At 31.2% G+C, this 13,766-nt stretch overlaps 1 long non-coding RNA gene, 1 other non-coding gene and 1 pseudogene across 4 annotated transcripts in view; 1 reads left to right on the forward strand and 2 right to left on the reverse strand.

Moving 5' to 3' along the window:
• The first annotated feature begins 11 nt into the window (after positions 1-11).
• The window catches only part of LOC145790433 (uncharacterized), a 35,405-nt gene continuing 21,650 nt past the window's right edge, over positions 12-13,766 (forward strand). For both annotated transcript variants that reach the window (XR_014329123.1, XR_014329122.1), the window contains exons 1-2: positions 12-146; positions 11,747-11,794. This is a non-coding gene — a long non-coding RNA (uncharacterized LOC145790433). The remainder of the gene's footprint in view (positions 147-11,746; positions 11,795-13,766) is intronic.
• On the reverse strand, positions 7,651-8,782 carry LOC145790432 (cold shock domain-containing protein 4 pseudogene; annotated as a pseudogene). The gene has a single exon (XR_014329121.1). The product of XR_014329121.1 is annotated as a cold shock domain-containing protein 4 pseudogene (transcript).
• On the reverse strand, positions 13,015-13,080 carry LOC114308795 (small nucleolar RNA U49). The gene has a single exon (XR_003645599.2). It is a non-coding gene; the product is annotated as a small nucleolar RNA U49 (small nucleolar RNA).

The following is a 13,766-nucleotide window of genomic DNA, read 5'->3' on the forward strand; positions in this document are numbered from 1 at the left end:
CTTTGCTTGCTCTCTACATCTTGTTCATCAAAAGCTAATTTGCTTGATCTCTACATCGAGTTATTTTCTCTAAAGGACAGCACCAAGTTATTATCTCCAAAGAGCGCAAAACTACTCTTAAAGAGTTTATTCAACACGCACTTAAAGTGAGTAATATCTCTTTGTAATCCTTGTTATTGTTTTTTTAAGATAAGTGTCTTTATTTTCCATCATTCGATTTATTTAAAGTTCAATTTGTTTGGTTAATAAATAAGCAATAGTCAATATTGCGATTATTTACATTCTTTATGTTAAATACATATGATAGATAATAATAAATTACCTCTAGACATTATTAGTTTAAATTTTAAATAAACTTAAAAAGACAAGAATTATTTCAACAATCTTATAATATTAATATCTACTCTATTGCTCTATAAATGTGATTTATTGTGTATTCAATTTAGCTGTAGAAAATGATGCTATTAAAGTTGTGAAGAGTATGATTAAATTTAAAATTTTAAAACTAAATTTTTTTTTGAGGTGTGAAGTTAATATAAAACATTTGTTTCCATGTTTGCTCCCATAATTTGTGACACCAAAAATCTATTATTTGTGAGGACAAAATACGTAACAAAATAGAGTGATAGTTGACATCATCTTTAGCACTCAATATTATATCATAGAACAGATGTACATACACAGAAGAAAATTAATAAATTGACAAAACTACCCTTTCTCCATCATGAAACAAACAGTGATTTCAATTTAAACCCAATTCAGAGAATAATGCTAGGGACCCTAAATAATCTACTAAATATTTTACCAAACCTCTCACACATGGGTATGGGACCTACACACATGTGAATTATGTGGTCCTATAACCATGTAAGAGATTAGGTAAAACATTTGGTAAATTATTTGGGATTCATAGCATTTTTCCAATTCAAAAGATCAATGAATTAAAAACTCTAGTCAGATTTATTACAATGTATAAGCCATATGGTTATTTTTTAATTTTGGGTCATGCTAACAAAGGCCCAAGGCACTTGTTAAGAATTAATTATTGAGTCTATTTTCATTAAATGCATCTTCAAATTTGTTAAATTCTAGTTAATAATTAGTTTTATGCATAGAAAATGTGAATTATTAATTATAAAATATTATATATAAATTCAAAAGTTAATAAAATAGATAAATAATAAATGCATCCAACTAAATTCACAAGTTTAAAATGGAAAATTACTAAAATCAAAACAATTACTACAACATAAATACACTTTAACAAGTGCCCCAGGAAACTAATTAGTTTTAGCCATTAATTTTTATTAAAAAGCTAATGCTAACGAGGGTCCTGGATCGCTTGTTAATGTGTATTTATAATTATATTAATTGACCTTGATTTTAGTAACTTTCTGTTTTAATGTGTATATTAATTATGAATAAAGGTTGAGACCCCCTTTGGGGTCACCCCTTGACCCCCTTTAGTTTTGATTGGTCAACTTTTCCTCTTTTTTTTTTTTTTTTTTCTTCCTTCTCATCCAATCCCCAACCTCCATGTGTGTGAGGGGGTTGTGGGGGTGGATGTTTTAAGGGGGTCTAAATCAATGCCCATTAATTATATGCATTTATTATTTAACTATTTTAATAATTTTTAAGAAATAATGCTAGATACACCAATTGGTATACTAATTGGTGCACAGACAGATGATGTGATATAATTTTAGAAGTTTGGGTCTTTATAATTTGTAAAATGAGTAGGGTCATAATTTTGAAGTAGTAATATCATAGTATATATTGGTACACTAATTGGTATACTAGTTGTTCTTGTAGGACCATCAATTTCTAAATTTATATACCATGTTTTATAAGTCGGTGGTGTTACATGCACGAATTATTATACCAATTAGTGTACCAACATAACTTATGATATTATTAGAGCATCCACACCAAACTCTTCAATTTTTTAGTCAAATTAAAGCTATTTCATTATTTTAGCTAGTCACCTTTTAGCACCTATTGTATCAAACTCTTTATTCTAACTTATTCTTATTAAATATTATTTTCTTATTGTATTTTTTAATCTTTCTTTTTTTGTTAAATTGAAAAGTTACTAGCCAAACAATTCTTTAAAAAAGCAACAAAAAAAAAAAATGCAGTTGATCGGTTAACCGGCCGGACTTTCGAGCGGACATCCGATAACATACAAGTAGCAATGAATAGTGTCTCGCTTGTTGTAATGAGTTACTGTAACCATCATAAATTTTGACGAACTGTAAGCGAGTTTGATGGAGTTAATTTTTTGAAGTTTTTAGCTAAAAAAAATGATTTTGAAGAGCTTGATGCAGATGCTCTTACTGACCCTAATCATTATACAAATTATACATACCAAAAACTTTTAAAATTATACCACATCATCAGTTATTACACTAATTGATATTTTAATTGGTGCATATAACATTATTCTTTATAAGTAATACTTTACATTTTCTATCCATAAAACTAATTATCAATTATTAATTAATATTTAACAAATCCCAAAATGCAATTAATGAAAGCATAAAGCTCATAAAAACTACTCCTTATCAAGTGTTAGGGCACTTGTTAACATGGCCCTTATTATTTAAAAAATAAAATAAAAAATAAATAAAATAGCATCACAACTGTCAAGGAATTAACCTCTTCCTGTTATATTTAAAAATTAATATACTTTCATCAAATTCACAAGGCAACCAAACTCTCTTAGTTAATTATTAAACTAAAAAATAAATTAGCCCAAACCAATAAATGAATTCTCATAAAATTAGTAATACTACAAACTCAAAAACAAAAAACTTCAAAAATTATCAAAAAAATATCAATTTGCTGTAACTCTACAAACTTAAAAATTTACATAAAAAGTAATTAAAAATATCGGTATCCAGTCCAGATATATGCATTCCAAAAACTGACCCCATTATTTGTTATGAATCTGCAGTAACTACTACCTAACTATTGGATAAACTCCTCTTCCTACCTCATATCTCTATAAAAAAAAAAATTCATTTTTTTTTTTGGGTACATTTTAATATGGACCAATATTGATAATTTAAACCGTTTATCTTATAAGCTGCACAATAAAAGTCATCCATGTAAAAAATCAATTTCATCAAAAAATTATAAATACAAAAATAAGTTGCATTTTATTTTATAAAATGAATAATAAATATAATCAAGTTTAAACACTATATTTTATAAAACAAAATGCGATTTGTTCCCATGTTTATAATTGTCCAATAAAACTAATTTTTTGCATTGATAATGTTCATTCTTCAGTTTGGCAAGGTAAATTAAAAAATTAAAAAATATATATTTTAAACTCTCAAAACTTACAAATCTACCCACAATAATAGCAAAATATATGTTAATTTTTAATTTGTTACACACTTAATAATGTGGACTTAATTCCCATGTCACATCATTATCGATGAATTTGTAAGTATGAATGTGTGAATCTCTAATATTATTCAAAAATAAATTACTTTTAAAAGGAATTGTTTAGGATGATCTAAATAAATATATTTTTTAACTTTTTATAAAAAAATATATATAAAAAATGAAGAGATAATGTGATCCAAATAAATGTACTTATTTAAAAAATGCCAAACAAACGAACTGAGAAAATAAATCACCAACACTTTATTCAAAATAAATAAATAAATAAAGCACCAACACAATTTAAAAAATTGATTTGTAAAGGGTGGTATATTTATTAACCACATCCACATCAAATAAAAATGACCAAGTTCTACTCTTGAAACTTATTATTCATTAAATCATATTGATGATATTAATCAAGACGGGTAAATAAATAAATCTAATTACAACAACTGATTGGTAAGTGTCCAAATAACAAAATCCACTGATAAATATCAACTAGGTTTATGGGCTTTGGGCTTTTTGACACAAGAACGTACACACTAAACGGCCCCACATCAAAAAATATATATATATATATATATATATAAATATCAAATATCAGGTAACAAAATTTATGTGATACTTTCAACAATTAAAAACCGTAATACAAGTTTATCATCTTCTGTTTCTCGTCTACCAAACAAAAGAGTCACCTCAACATGATCCCCTCTTTACCCCTATTTCTCAATCTCAATCTGGGAAGAGACAAATACGAGCATCAAGACAAACAATAGCAATAGTCATTGACTACAAAAATATTCAATAATAAATAACACTACACAATAAAGCAGGGTTACCAAAATTTGAAATTATAGATATACTATAAATGCCATTTTGACAATTCAACATTAGAAATGCTCAAGCAACAAGCGAGAAAAATTGGACTAGCCCCAATCAGCCAACATGACCTAATTTTTTCGAGTCTTGCCATAATCAGGACTCTACTAAAGAACTAGACAAAAATAAAACAAAATCAAAAACATAAAAGAATTCAGGACTCATTTTTACAATGTTAGGGACTCGAGTCTTGCCATAATCAAGACTCTACCACCCCAGAACTAGACAAAAATCAAACAAAATCAAAGAATTCTACAAACATCCAAAACTCACTTGACATTGTTTTAGTAAGCCTTCTAAAAATAGAACTTGTGTAAAATAATGTAAATGAGGGAATTTAAACCATAAGCAAAAGAGAGAAGGATATTGTATTATTAGTGTATAGGAGAGAGAACGAACAAGATATCCAACACTGATATGACCAGTACCAACAGATAAAAACCAAGGTACATGAACATTTCAGTTGGCAAATATGTCTTCCATATTCATTTAGTCCACAAAACTTCCCAGAATATGAAAGTAATAAATCAGACCCATTCCAGGACACATCCACAGATCAGCCCAAATTAATCCTCACCCTTTATACAGAAGAAAATTAAACCTAGAAAACGACACCCTCCCAACATAAGAGTAAAATGGTAAGACACCATGTGACGAGTCAGAATCACCTATCAATAAAAATTTACACAAAACATTAGTGAGACTACAGCCACCTTTGTTGCAATTTCCCACAAGTTGAAATTGATAATTGGAAACCAAAAGTTTAGAACAAACCTTCCCTAACTTCAAAATAATCAGCTACACCAAACACTATATAGCAGAAACAAGGAGCTTGTGTGAATCAATTTAGAAGGTTTGGGGCAAATAATATCAACAAACCACCACCAACCCACATAACCTCAAAAACACCGGGTCAAATCGAGTATATTGACAATTTTGAACCAAATAAATAAAACCATACGAAATGTAAAATAATATACATGTATTCAGATGCATGGTTGCCCTGTTTGATATATATAAATAACAACTAGAGAGCTGGGTCTTTTATTTGAGCCAGTTGAAGACTTTAAACTGCACCCAACCCAACCCAACCCGCCAACAGTGATCGGGATCTATTTGTGTTGGGCAGGTAAGAAGGTTTTTGGAACAACCATAAAGCATAAACTCCCAAAAATTAAAAATAAATAAATAAACTTTTAAGCAGCCTCTATAAGATGGCACCAAACACCCTACATGGATAGATTAGTGACAGGAACAAGTTGTTCACCTACATCTCATTTATTGTACCAACTAAATCTCAAAAATTATATTCGAGAACAAAACAAATAAAACTTCAAAAAATGTTCAATTATATGCATGGGTCACATGCACGGTTGCACTGCTTGATTTATATAAATAAGAACTAGAAGACAGACATATTTGGGGAGTTGAAGAATTTAAACTGCACGCAACCCAACATGCCAACAACCTCAAACCAGGGGTGACGATGGGTCCGTTTGTGTTGGGCAGGTAAGAGGCTTTTTTGAACATCCGTTGAGCATAGACTCACAAAAGTTTGATGATACATAAATAAATTTTTAAGCAGCCTCTATAAGAGAGCACCGTAGGTTGATACCACCACATAAGATATCAATGATTGTTCCAAAATTACATATTATTTCCAGACAGAATCTCAAAAACCCAAGAATATTTAAGAAGGGGAAGGAATAAAAATAACAGAGTACTTAATGACAAAAACAAAAATCTTTACCAACAAATCAGGTTTCCATGGATTCTAATATCAAATGGAACAAATAAAAAAAGAATTAAGAAAACTACAAATAGACTTCATTTGTATGTGTGCTGATTTGAAATTAACGTTATGTTTGATTGGAGAGTTTAGAAAGAGAAAAAAATGTGTGAAATTAAATAAAATGTAAATATATTTTATTTACATCTCTTCTAATTTTTTTCTTTTCCTTTTTCTTTCTAAATCTCCCGACCAAATAGATTGGTAAGGATTTGAAGAGTTTGTTAAATTGTACTAGATATTGAATGTAGAGAGATGGTTTTAACAGAGAAGAATAAATAATGGTAGGGAAATGTAATTTGACTAGTCTATGTACAACTAAAATCAGCCCCATTTATTTTCAGAGATAAAATAGAAAGGATTCATAGTGAGGGAATTAATAGTGAGGGGATTGTTAGTGAAAAATTATTAAATTATTTTTATATAAAATAATAAAACAAATAAAAAAATAAAAAAAATTAAACATTATATTTAAAATTTTTTTTCCAATATATAAAAAATAAAAAAATTTCTAATTCACTCATTATTTTTTTAATACCATCTCTACTTTGTCCTTACCAATCCCCCTTCCTCCTTCTTACTACTAATCCCCTCCCTATCTCTCAAAACAAATATTACATTCTCAATCCACACCTCACTACCAAACTCAATCCCCTCCCTATAACCCCAAACAAACGGGGAGATAACCCTTTTTTGACCAGTTCAAATCGAAGAATAAAAAGCAGCCAGTTCAAATCCAAGAACAAAAAACTTAAGGCTGTGTTTGATTAAGAAATTTAGAAAAGGATTTTAAAAAAAAAAAAAAAATACATTTCACCTACATTTTTTCTTTCTTTTCCCTTTTCAAATCTCTCTCCAAATTTTCCACCCAAACACACCCAAACACAGCTTAAACATCCATTCAAACTACTCCCACCGTTTCAAAATATTAGTCTCTTATTTTATTTTTTATTGTCCCAAAATATTAATCCCTTCTCAAAAATCAAGTACAAAAATAATATAAATTTCTTATTTTGCTCTTCTTGACATTGATATTTCTAAAAAATATACTATCAAAATGTAATTTTAAAAATTTATTTTTTTAAAATGCAATAATTGTACTATAAAAAAAAAAATCAAATTCTCCAAAAAGACCATTAATTTGAAACGGAGAGCGTACAATCTTTGTAGTCAGTGGTGTCAATACCGATCATTTCAAATCCATAAATTAAAATACAACCTATAGACTGCATTTGTTGCAATCGGATTGTGGGTTTTTTAAACGAATTGATTTGACAGAATTCATTCAAAAAGAATCCTTCAAACCAAATATAGTATTTTGAATTTGCATTTCAACAATGGATTAAAATCTTTAGATTGATAGATTAAAAAATAACAAAATCATTGCATTGATAGGTTTGAAATAAATACATACTATCTCTGTTCAAACTTCCATGCACTATCAACCTACCTCAATCTAATGGTTCATACATTTTACGAAGTTTCATCACAAACCCATGTTAAATAAATACAACAATCCAATTGAAGCCCTGTGCTTTTATAGGAAACCTATAAAACCCATCAACAACAAAACTAAAAACCCATCATGCCATCAATATAAAGATCAAATTTAACAAACCACAGATTGGAAAAAGAGTTTACAAACCGCCAATTCCAAAACAAGTCTATCAAAACCAAGCACTTAAATATCACCATAACAGATAACCCAAAGAGGTGACCATATAACAAGAGCTATAAACCTCGCAAAACAACTATAAAATTTTATGGTTCACCGATTCACAAAATTAACTTGAAATATTAAAAATTAAAAACTAAGAAAAGAGCATTAAATCGTGAAAGATTCACTCTTTAACCCCCCTTTTTTTTTTTTTTTTTTTTCATTTACCCATTTCAACGAGCAGCGTTAGGGCATTCTCGGGCAAAATGCCCAGACTCACCACAGTTGTAGCAACCACCACCTCCGCCGCCGCCGCTTCCGCCGCCGCCGCTGTACCTCCCACCGCCGCCACCTCCTCCGCCGCCCTGAAAGCAGTCCCTAGCCATGTGTCCCGACTCACCACACTTAAAGCAAGCATTACCCCCACCACCTCCACCACCATAACCGCCGCCGCCATATCCGCCACCACCATAACCACCTCCGCCTCCTCCATAGCCACCTCCTCCGTAACCACCTCCGCCGCCACTGCGTCCACTCCTACCGCTCCCCCTTCCACCGCCGTTAAAACCATACCCACCACCACCTCCGCCTCTTCCTCCGCCGCCGCCACCGCCGCCTCCGCCGCGAGTGCTTCCCTGAACCGGCCCCTCATCGGGTCCAGTCACATCAGCGGCTTTGGTTCGTCCATCGCCGCCTGATTCGATTACGAACTCGACAGTTTCACCATCTCCTAGGCTTCGAAAACCCTCAGATCGAATCGAAGATTGATGAACGAAGAGATCTTCGCCACCATCGTCAGGAGTGATGAACCCAAATCCCTTCTGATCGTTGAACCACTTCACCACACCGGTCCTCCTGCTGCTGTCACCGTCTGCCATTGGATCAAAATCCAACGGTTCTCAGAAACCCCAAAAAGAGAGAAGATCCAACCCCAACCCTCCTCAGTGATGAGAGAGCAAACCCTAATCTCTCTCCAGAAATTTTTTATTTTCTCTCTCTCTAAGCTTTTGGCCTTTTGCTTTGTGAGCTGTGCGCTTTGGCTTCTAAATATATCGAAAACTTGGAGTGGTGTGAGCCTGCCACGTTAGCATTATATTAAATGAATGGAATGGATCGGATCAGCCACTTTTTGGGGAATCAAACGGACGGTTGGCGTTTGTTTAATGAAATCATACGGCTGGGGAATCACTGATGTGCTTATCCTCTACCGTCTGATTTGATTGCCTAGAAGAGAATTCTATTTGTGAGGTGGGGATGCCAAAAATAGATATGGAAAAAAAAAATTTATGCAGTGTGTTTAATTTTAGTTTTTCGAATTAATTTTTTTAAAAATTAAATTTTTAGTTTTTGGTATTTTTTATTTTTAATGAATACTTTTTAAATTTTAAGTATTTTTTTCTTTTTTAAATGCACATTATTTAGATGTATTTAAAAAGTAAAATATTTGTGAAAAAATATTTTAAAAAATTAATAAATATATAAAAATATACTGAATTTTTGTATTTTTTTATATTTTTGGTATTTAGCGGATTTTTTAAAAGATTTTTCACAAAAATTATGCTTTTTAAGTGTATTTATGTTAGGTGTGTCTAAAAATTAAAAAAAATGCTTAAGATATTAAAACAATTCAGTAAAAACAAAAAAATATAAAAAATAAGAAAATTATATTTTCTGAAAAATGTTTTCAAAAAACTAAAACCAAACAAAGTGCGAAGTCTTCCATTCGCATCAATTCGCACAAATTTGAATATGATCAGTTATAAATAAATATAGAAAAAAAATTATGGCTCCGTTTGGGAAGAAAAAAGTCAGGCTTTTTTGACTAAAATAGCCACAAAAAACAAAATAGGCTATTTTAGCCACAAAAAATAAAACATCAAATCCAACCCATAATCATTATAATCCTCTCTCACAAAAAAAGTCAAAAAGCCCTTCCCAAACCAGGCTAAAATAGCCAAAAAACCAAAAAGTCAGAAAGCCAACCCACTTCCCAAACGGAGGCTATGAAGCCTTAAATTCGCACCAATCTGTACAAATCTAACTAGATTGTATTTGATCTAACTTGATTTGGAAAAAATAAATAAATTAAGAGAGTATTGATAGGATAAGATCGAGTATTGTTGTGTACAAGTCAAAATTATTAAAATTAGAGTAAAACATAAAATTGTATAACTAAGATAATTAAATTTAAAATCAAGAATTCACCAACAAAATTCGAAAAAACCAAACTCGATTAGGGATCAAGTTTTTTTCCCAGGGCAGTATTAGCTCCGAAACAATCATCTTTGATAACTGATTTATTGTCACTGTCAACTTGGACATTAGATATTGTTAGAAAAAATAGTACCAAACTATAAGGAAAATATAAATTAAAAATATATAAATGCTTTTTAGGCAAAATCAAAAACTGAAATATATCAACATAATAACGTGATAAAACTTACAGCACATAAACAGATAAAACCTGATCGAGTCGAGTGTGTGACACTCTTTCCTTAAGACAGATTCGTCCTCCCGTCGGTGCTTAAGATTCAATGGACGTCTATCTCCCAGGATACAACGATCAATGTCTTACACTAGCAGCACTACTATTGTAAGCCTAGCGAATTTCGCTGTGCATGTACTCTCTAATAGGAAAATTAGACTCAGGAAATATGAAGAGTAATACAAAGTGAAGAAGAAAATGACAATTCACCATTCAAAATGAAGTGGGGGACATGGAATATAAAGACTTCTAAGTGACTCTTCAGAAAGGTTGTGATCCTTCAAAAGGACACACCCTTTCATCTCAAGAGACACAACCATTGAAGTAAATTAAATTCAAATTTTCCAACAATCCCCCACATGAATGAAATTTATGGAAAGGACATGCAACAATATGCAGACAAAGAGAGAGTACATTATGGAAATATCCTGCATCGAGATAGGTAGCTTTCGGCTTTGAACCTTCCCTAGTGAAAGCCTATCGGACTTACTAGCTAATCAGTGGACGTGATGCCTTGAACTGTTCAGCCGTTTGTGTAAGCCAAGACAATAGAATTCACACAGAATATCTTCAAACACAACTTAGTTCTCACGGTTGTGCCCGTTTTGGCCTTGGGCAAGTCCTGGTGTTTCTTGAGTGCTTTAGAGAATTTAGCCTTATCAATTCTCATAGAAGCGGCCCCTTCACACTCATATAGGTGATCCTTATTTCGAGTCTCTTAAATACTCCTCTTGAAAGATACCCCTCTAGGAATTCCAAGATATAAGTAATCATTAAAAGCATAGCTTACCCTAAGTTCCCTGCATTCAACACATGTTGCAGATATCACTCTCATCATAGGAATGGATAGGAGTTAGACTTCCTTTAGTGATTTCTAGCGAGCCACACATAACTTAGTTGTCCCTTTGAACTTAGTTCTTGGGATCTCCAGTCATCTAAGTAGGGTTACCATTATGATGACTCTGATATAATAGGCTTTAATCACATTCCCCTCGATAAACTTTCCCTCATTTGCTCTTTGGTCAAACTTTTTGTTTAGCGGCCGTTATTTTTCCGTTTGACCTTCTCAATTAGATATCATTGAGTAGTTAGTGAATCCATTATATTATCATTAGACAATATTCACAACTAAAAGCAAATGTCATACGGTGTCAAGTCTTTGATTACATTAAGACTTATCGTTACTCTATGTCACTCCCATTTAAATAATAAACATAGAGTTGTTCCTTAGGAGTTAATGAAACCATTATTGTTTCAACTCCAACTTTGTCCCATACAAAGAATTGAGATTCTTTGTAGACTTATTATTGGAACCGTTACTTTGGTAAAACCTTCCAAGCACCCCCACATTTTAAGCATTCCAAGGAAACTTAATTTCTCTTGCTCGTGTATAATTATACAAAATATTAATACACCCCTACAATTCTGAGATAAATCAGAGTATATCATTAATTGGCATGCTTGAACTAAATAACAAGATGTAAATTGCTTTGTGAATATAATCACAATACTAATTAGACTTCATAACTTGATTTTGCAGTACAAAGAAGAAATGACTAATACCGTTGTGGCCACAACACTTTGTCAAGTAACATTTCTTTAGCCATAATTAATTTCTTTTTGTTTACTGCAACCCTTTAAATCCAATCTCAACATGGAATATAAATATCACTGTATAAATGCATTTACATCTTATTTGTCTTATCCAGTGTTGGTGACTACGTCGACAATTACCAAAGTATCTTTTACCCATAAAATATGTTAACTCATATAATATTTCATTACGGAGTTATCGGTCACCACACTAATTTCACAGTCATTATTCCAAAGAATAATTAGAATTCCTCTTATGTCAAAACACATAAGTTCACATTTTTTATCAATACTTTGATAAATAATTGACATCCATTTATAATACACCACATACCAAATTGATATTAATGGCATCATAATTTGATTGTCAACTCTACAACATATGTAGACACAGACAAGATTAACAAGTCAATCATACTGCATAATCATACTACATAATTTTCCCATTGATCTCTCTCCCCCACATTTGTGATAATGCATAAATTAGCACAAACAACATGATTCATTTCCAGACAAGTGACACAGTCACAAATAATAACTCATAAAATATATATATATATATAGGACAAGAATGGAATTCTCTCTTTTAATCAGAAATTAATTAAAATTTCACAAACTTGTAAACAAAATATTATTTAAATCCCAGACTTGTCACTGAAAGTAAATCAGTCAAAAAATTAACACATATATCACACAATTTTCCATAATAATTTCATGACTACATGATGTCCATAAGTTGTCAAAATTAAATAATAATTCGACATCAAAGTACTATATATGTTTGATAAACCAATCATAATAGTTTAACTGCCTTATGATACAAAACAATTCAATCATATTTGCAAATGAGTAGCACTGAATAAGAATTCATATCACAAAGGAAAAAAAAAAAAAAAAACTAATTCTATTTTCCATACATTAACAAATAGATGGAAACAGAAAATACGGCCTGACTGAAACGATGCACAGAAAAAATAAAAATAAAATTTGTATTTAGGTTGAAAATCATATTAGCAACAACCGTGTTCTCAAAAATCAGTATTTTGAAAAATTAATACTAGAATCAGAATTTAGTAGAACAGAATTTATGAAACTTCCACAAATATTGTATACTAAATGGTGTGGGTCTTTTCTTAAATCCAAAACAAGGATTTTAAAATAAATAAACATAACAGTGGGGCCAACCCATTAAACTACAATCTGGAGAAACCATTGTATACTGCTGCTGTTTGGAGTGTCATATGGCACTTCCTATTATATGGATCTTCTTCCTCATAGGGGAAGATTTCTGAAGGAAACCGAATCTCAAAACATAACCTTCAAACATTTTACAAATAAAATTGCAGCATCAATTCTCAACACTTCCAAACCCCAAAAGACCGCCCATCCTAAACAGACCCTTGGAAACATGGTATTTTTTTTTTTTTTTTAGATTAAGAAGTATGCAGTTACCATACATTTTGGGAATGGGGGTGTAAAGGTGTTGGGACCAAACAGAAACAGTATTTTAAAATAACTTACAAGGAATTGTAGAAATATAACTATACCAGAATATTTGAAAAAATTATCACCAATCATGATTTTGAAAAAGAGGTATGTGTCCTTATTCTTTCCATGAATCAATAAGCAATTCAACGTGCACTTTGCAATTGTGTTCTCCACTTTTCCCTGATTAAAGCAGTGATGGGAACTGCAGGCACACCCTCAACGTTTTATTTTTTTTTTTTAAAAAAAATTTGAAACCGTTTTTCAAAATTCATAGGTGCATGGAAGTAAATTTCAAACAATTATCTACACAAAAACACCATTTGTTTTCCAAAAAAACAATGCACAAAACATAAGTGATTTGAACAAATCATTTTTTTTTTTAATATCATATATGCGAATGATGACTAACATCACATAAACAAATATTTATCATGGTAAGATCTATTCATGTTGCAAGTTTCCAGTTCTACAATAATAAA

Source organism: Camellia sinensis, chromosome 5 (genome assembly GCF_055761805.1).
Source record: "Camellia sinensis isolate YWXY chromosome 5, ASM5576180v1, whole genome shotgun sequence".
In the NCBI taxonomy this organism is placed as follows: Eukaryota; Viridiplantae; Streptophyta; class Magnoliopsida; order Ericales; family Theaceae; genus Camellia; species Camellia sinensis.